Below are 7,868 nucleotides of genomic sequence, written 5' to 3'. Positions count from 1 at the left end.
CAGTTCATAAGCACTCATGAACGTTGCAGCAACCCTTTGCTATGTCTAATACCATTTAGACAATCTACACACCGATTCATGACAATCTTCATTCATATCTACTTCCAACATATGAACGATTGTGGACAATTTGAATAATTCGATTATTCTTAATAAACTCAATTATTCTGGAAGTCAAAACATGCAAAAATGAAACAATAGTTAAACAATTAACACAAGACAGTAACATTACTCATAAATAATTCTCCTTTATTTAATCATCAAATGTTAATTACATTTATCTATTACACGTTTCTACTACTATCTAATCTATGCTAATATCATCCTTCAGCCCAATACTCCTAGCATGCTGCAAGTGCTTAACCCTACTTAGTCCCTTCGTAAGCGGATCTGTTGGGTTATCTTCTGATGATATCCTCTTTTCACTATGAGTTGTCCTTCTTCTACACGATGTCTAATAAAGTGATATTTTCTGTCGATATGTCGAGATCTACCATGATCCCTTGGTTCCTTGGTCAAGGAAACCGCTCCTTCATTATCACAGAAAATTTCCATGGGCTCCTTTATGGTAGGTACAACTCCAAGATCACCGATGAAGTTGTTCAACCATATTGCCTCCTTCGACGCTTCGCTCGCTGCAATGTACTCTGATTCGCACGTTGAATCAGCTACGGTTTCCTGCTTGGAACTTTTCCAAGTTACTGCTCCTCCGTTTAGGGTAAAGACCCAGCCCGACTGCGAACGGTAGTTGTCCCTGTCGGTCTGAAAGCTGGCGTCACTATACCCTCGCACCTTCAAGTCATCACTCCCTCCGAGGACTAAGAACCATTCCTTCTTCCTCCGAAGGTACTTAAGGATATTCTTAACCGCAATCCAATGGGCTCTGCCAAGATTCCCTTGATATCTGCTAACCATGCTCAAAGCAAAGGCTACATCAGGGCGAGTACAAGTCATATCATACATGATTGAGCCAACTGCGGAAGCGTATGGTACTTGGCTCATTTATGCTATTTCAGCTTCGGTACTCGGACTTTGAGTCTTACTCAACTTGGCATTACTTTGTATCGGTAATTCTCCCTTCTTCGAGTTTTCCATACTAAAACGTTTTAGTACCTTATCTAAGTAAGTGTTCTGACTAAGTCCTATTAGTCTCTTACTTCTTTCTCTCATTATCCTTATTCCCAAAATATAAGAAGCCTCTCCGAGGTCCTTCATAGCGAAGCACTTCCCGAGCCAGGACTTAACCTCCTGCAGAGTCGGGACATCGTTTCCTATGAGTAATATGTCATCGATATATAGAAAGAGGAAGCTTACTATACTCCCACTGGCTTTGACATATACACACGATTCATCTTCGCTTCGTACAAATCCAAACTCTTTGACTTTCTCATCGAAGCAAAGATTCCATCTGCGAGATGCTTGCTTAAGTCCATAAATGGACTTCTCAAGCTTACACACTCTATTCGGATGCTTCGGATCCACAAACCCCTCTGGCTGAGCCATGTAAACATCCTCAGCCAACTTACCATTAAGGAAAGCGGTCTTGACATTCATTTGCCAAATCTCATAATCATGAAATGCGGCAATAGCTAGCATCACTCTAATAGACTTTATCTTCGCAACTGGTGAGAAGGTCTCATCATAGTCAACTCCTGGAGTTTGAGTAAAGCCCTTCGCAACCAATCGCGCCTTATACGTGTGTACTTTTCCATCCACGTCGGTCTTCTTCTTGAAGATCCATTTGCACCCAACGGTCTTACGTCCGGGCACATTATCAACCAAATTCCAAAGTTGGTTATCATACATGGATTGGATCTCGCTATCCATTGCCTCTTTCCATTTCGCAGACTCCGGGCCTGCCATGGCTTCCTTATAGCTACTAGTTTCATCAAGGTTTATTAGTGTACCATCACTAATATACGTGTCCCCTTCGGAAGTAATATGAAAACCATAAAACTGGGGTTGAAATCTAACTCTTTTGGAACGTCTAAGAGGTAAGGATTCGTCAACCGGAGTTTCCTCCTCGGGTTGAGTGCCAGCGGTAGAGGTTCCTTCATCTATCGATTCTTGAATCTCTTCAAGCTCGATTTGCCTCCCACTGTCTCCTTGGCTTATGAGTTCTCGCTCTCGGAAAACTCCTCTCCTCGCAACAAAAACAACATTTTCCTTCGGTCTATAGAAGAGATATCCAAAGGATTTCTGCGTGTAGCCGATGAAAATACATCGCTCACTACGAGGTTCGAGCTTGTCGTGAGTATCTCGTCTTACGAAATCCTCACAACCCCAAACCTTGATGTGTGCAAACGAGGGAGCTTTCCCTGTCCACATCTCGTGAGGTGTTTTGGCAACCTTTTTAGTAGGGACTCAGTTAAGGATATGGGTGGCAGTCTCTAAGGCATACCCCCAAAAAGAGATTGATAGTGAAGCACGACTCATCATAGAGCGAACCATGTCCAACAAGGTTTGATTACGCCTTTCTACCACACCATTCAATTGTGGTGTCCTAGGTGGCATCAATTGTGAAACTATTCCACACTCCTTGAGATAATCGTGGAATTCAAGACTTAGGTACTCTCCTCCTCGATCGGATCGAAGCATCTTGATTTTCCTGCCCAATTGATTCTCCACTTCATTCTTGAACTCTTTGAACTTTTCAAAAGTTTCTGACTTTTGCTTGATTAAGTAGATATACCCATATCTACTATAGTCATCGGTAAAAGTCACCTAGAAGCGGTTCCCATCCTTCGTGGTTGATCTAAACGGTCCACATACATCGGTATGTATTAGGTCCAATAGACCCTCACCCCTTTCACACGTACTTGTGAAGGGTGACTTAGTCATCTTTCCAAGTAAACAAGACTCGCATGTGTCATCTTCCCTAAGGTCGAATGACTCCAACACTCCATCCTTTTGGAGTTGGGCTATGCGCTTCTTGTTGACATGTCCAAGACGACAATGCCACAAGGATGCTCTATCCATACTATTGGAAGAATCCATGCATAAAACATCATTTCCTAAGTTATCTACAATCATAATGGTTTCATAAATTCCATTACATGGTATAGCTTCAAAATAAAAGACACCATTTAGATAAGCCTAAATAGAACTATTCTCATTATTAAAAGAAAATCTAAAACGTTGTCTAAACAAACCATGAAATGAAATGATGTTTCTAGCCATTTCTGGCGAATAGCAACAATTGTTCAAATCTAAAGATAAACCATTCCTAAGCACTAAAGAATACACTCCAATCTTGGTCACAAGCGACGATCTTCTGTTCCCCATGATTAGATTTATTCTTCCATGCTCCACGTCTCTATTTCTTCTTAGTCCCTGCACATTAGAACAAATGTGGTAACCACAACCGGTATCAAGAACCCAAGAAATAGCATGAGATGAATCGTTAGATTTAATTGTGTATATACCTGCGAAAGATGGCTTGATCTTTCCTTCCTTGATGGCTTGCAGGTACTTTGGGCAGCTTCTCTTCCAATGTCCTATCTTGTGGAAGTGGTGGCACTCTGCCTCCTTTGGGTTAGGTCAGGGTTTAGCAGGATCAACTTTGGTCCCACTAGAAGAGGCACCATCTCGGGACTTAACCTTGCGATGGTTCTTAGATGAAGCCTTCCTATTCTTTCCCCTTCCTTGTCCAATAGCCAAAACAGGAGCAACGGGTGGATTGGGAGTTGGTACAACAGACTTTTCCTTGAAGTTGCTCTCAGCGACCCTCAAGAGACCTTGGAGCTTGCTTAGGGTGACCTCTTCTTTGTTCATGTGGTAGGTCATCCTAAATTGATTGTAACTTGGAGGAAAAGAGTGAAGCACTATGTCGATCGCCAAGTCTTCCCCAAAGTCAACATTCAACTTGCGAAGACGGTCGACATACCTTTGCATCTTTTGCAGGTGCACGGTAAGAGACTCTCCATGATCCATTTTAGCGGAAATCATGTTAGTGAAAATCTCATAACGCTCTTGTCTCGCGTTTTGGTGGTATCTCTCCAACAAGTCTTGGTGCATCTCGTACGGGTACATGTCCTCATACGACTTTTGGAATTCGGAGTTCATAGTGGCTATCATGATGCAATGTACCTTCGTTGCATCACGCTCGTAAGTTTCAAAAGCAGTCATTTCAGCCGGAGTAGCGATTTCAGGGTTGATTTTCTCGAGCTTCTCATTGAGGACATACTCCTTGTCCTCATAGCGAGCAATAGTGCGAATGTATCTTATCCATTCGCTAAAGTTCGTCCCATCGAAAGTGACCTTTTGACAAAGGCTCATCAATGTGAATGAACTCGCAGCAACGTTGTTTGCGTTCGACATCTATAAATAGAAAGGACAAAGATAGATTAGAATATGAATCCCTAATTATCACCCAATAAGAAAATTAGGGCTAGGATCCAACAACAATATTTACATATTAGAAAAGGGATGCCGTAATCTAACATGCAAACAATTTGAAGGTAAGTGAATGATGATTCACTAATTCTCCACCACAAAACATAACTTTAAGTTCTAAATGTATTGAGAATTCCTAGGTTTAGATGAGATTCATTGAAACTTTTCAATGGCATGTTTAAATCTCGATATGCCCCTCTTGTTTGTGACTGGGATACCGAGGATCACAAAGCAGGTGTGAATTACCATGCAAATTTACATGGTGCCTTCATTGTAACGATCACTTATTCGATGTGCCGGTAAACCACACACGCTCCATCGAACTATGATAAACAATGAATCACCATTTGCCACCTTTTCTTAGAACCAATTAGTGTGCCGGTAAACCACACACGCTCCACTAACTTCTCAGCAAGGGTGCAAAGTGTAATTTCATGGGATTGCATCAATTCACTTTTCCTAAAGTAACTAAGATTGAGAAATTTTTGAAAAAACATGTAGTTACTTTGTATTTCATATTATACTTTTAATGAGGATATGAGGTTGCCCTATCCTACCCGTTCGGCTAACGACCCTCCACCGATCAAGCAAGCGGTAGGTGTGAGTGTACACCCATTAAGCGTCATTTTATAGGCAGCAACCTTATACCCACCTTATAGACCGGCTTCGTGAATGAGGCCTACTAACGGTAAGACTAACATTTTAATTATATATATATATATATATATATATATATATATATATTAATCTTGTAATATTATATTAGTATAGGGTTGGATTTTAAACTTGTAAAATTCTAGGGTTTGAAATTTAAATTGTCTAAATTAAACTTTTAATCACAAAACATAAATTTCAAAACTTGAGGGCAAGTTTTAAACATTTAAAACATGGAGGATCAAATAACAAATAATCTTAATTAATTAATTCCATAATTATCCATATTTGATTTATTTAATGATTTCTTGCAAAATAATTTACCAATTTAATCAAAATAATTAATTAATTATCACATAAGGAAATTAAATATTTTATTAATTGATAAATATCTTTAATTAGATCAAGATTATAGTCATATATATCAAAAAATCGGATTAGGGTTGATCTAATATGATAAAGGCAAGTTTCCATAAGATAAATATCAAAAAATCCCGATTTTGGCCCTTCCTGACGCTCGGACTCGCCGAGTGCCCAACTGGACTCGCCGAGTCAGGCCAACTCGCCGAGTCCACCATGGGACTCGTCAAGTTCATGACACAGAACCACAAAATTTGAATTTTTCAAGAAAGAAACAAACAATTATGCATCAATTTAATAGAAACCAATCTAGGCTCTGATACCACTGATGGGTTTTGGCCATATGAACATTCCTATGTGCACATACAAACCCTAATGCTTGGATCTAGGTTTCTCTAATTAAACATGCATTGGATCCAAGACTTATAATGACTAATGGAGTATAAGAACAATACAAAATCAGAATTAGAAGCATACCTTGAAACACTTGTTTGATCTTCTAGTTCTTGGAGCTTTAGAGTCACAAATGTCACTCCTCTAATGGCTTACAAACACCAAATAGCAAGAGGATGATTTGAGAGAGAGGAGAGGGAATAGAAATTGGCCAGGGTTTCTTTGCTTTAGCATAGGTGCCGATTTCCCTTGCCCCAAGGGTCTATTTATACTTGTAAGGCTCCTAGGGTTTCACCCTTAAACCCTAGTTGGATAATCTTTACTCAAAGCAATCCAAATCCTTTCCAAGATAAGCCGTTGGACTATTTGTGGCTTATCCCAAGCCCTAGAAATCGTCCAACCCTATCCATAAAGGATTTACAGCCCAAAGTGTAACTATCAAACAACTGACAGTTTATACCCTCTTATTTAATTAATCTCTTTAAGTCACCAAATTAATTCTAATTAATTTATGACTTATATTAATCAAATAACAATATTATTATTCCTTATATTATTCTCATAATATATTAATAATATTTATTCTCTCATATTAAATCATCCTGTTAAGTTGCTATGGTGAAGGCAACCCAAAAGGACCATGCACAATCGGGTCAAATACTTGCCTAATATAGTTGCAGCTTAGACACTATTCCAACAGTTATCTCAACGAAACACACACAAAAACCCTCAATAATTTGATTATTTTTCCGATTTAATCATAAAAGGTATGGATTTTTACCCTCTTTCTTCTTCCCTATTCTCAACCATCATAAGAACACCATTTTAATGGTGATTTTCAGAATTCTTGATGAACCCTAGAAATTTTGGGTTCAAATTTTTTTCCTTATTTCGTTGAATTCTTTGTAGTATAATGTTAGGAAACATTTTGGAAGTAATTTCAGGAACCAATTTCAAGTTACAAGCTCAAAAATCGAGAATTCTCATTATAACTTTTTACCTTTGCATTGCTAGTTAAAAAAGCTTGAATCTGTGTGCTTAAACTGTCAAATTAAGTGTTATTTGTGTGTTAATTCCTTGAATTGGTTGTGCATTGTGCTTAAGTGTCAAATTTCTCACAACTCTAATGGCTTCAAATTCTAATTTGGGTGGTAATAAGGGTAAATCCAAGCGCCTTAGAGTTGTTGGTTCTAGTGTTAGTCAACATAACCCAACATCTCAATGCCATATCTCCAATATCCACACTACCCTCTACCATATAATCCGTAATTTCTACAACAATATCCGCCCCCATTTCCACCTCACGATCCTCCTCAGTAGTCAGTCCCGCTCTCTTCCCAAACATCGAGGACGATTCATATTTTTAAGCTTGAGAAGGGGTGAATTCCATTGTCTTCCATTCATTGCATTAACATAAAAAACAATATATATATATATATATATATATATATATATATATATATATATATATTTCATTACATTACATATAAATTTTGTTTAAATTAATTATTAAAAAAATCACAAAATAATTTTGAATTTCTCATTTGATTTTAACTTTTTCATGTAGGTTTTTAGGGTCATTTTCATGTATTGTTCTCCCCTCTTTCTTCTCGTCTCTAGGATGTCTTTAACTTTTTGTCACAATTACATGGTCAAGTTCAAAGTAGGGATGGGAAAGAACCCCATACCCGATGGGAAACCCAAAACCCGCACCCGTTTTGACTGGGGAATCCCCAAGTTATCTGAGGATGGGGATGGGGATGAGGAATCCCTGAATAAAAAGGTGGGGATGGGGATACGCTAATCCCGACCCTAGACCCGATCTCGGTATATATTAATATATAAAAATAATACAAACATATGTTTATAGTATAATTTACAATTTATAAAATTTGATCCAAGTAACCTAACACATTAGTAATTACTTGGTTGAAAATATATATATTTTTTATTTATCTTAACCTCTTATAATTTTTTTCTCTTTGGTTTATCGATCTTATCCCAAATATCACTATGATATTTTTTTCTACTTGATTTTTCATGTATGTATTTAAATTTGGTAGAAA

The sequence above is a fragment of the Lactuca sativa genome, chromosome 4, assembly GCF_002870075.4.
Source record: "Lactuca sativa cultivar Salinas chromosome 4, Lsat_Salinas_v11, whole genome shotgun sequence".
Classification (NCBI taxonomy): Eukaryota; Viridiplantae; Streptophyta; class Magnoliopsida; order Asterales; family Asteraceae; genus Lactuca; species Lactuca sativa.
The sequence above is the reverse complement of the archived record's forward strand: the minus strand, read 5'-3'. Positions refer to the sequence as shown.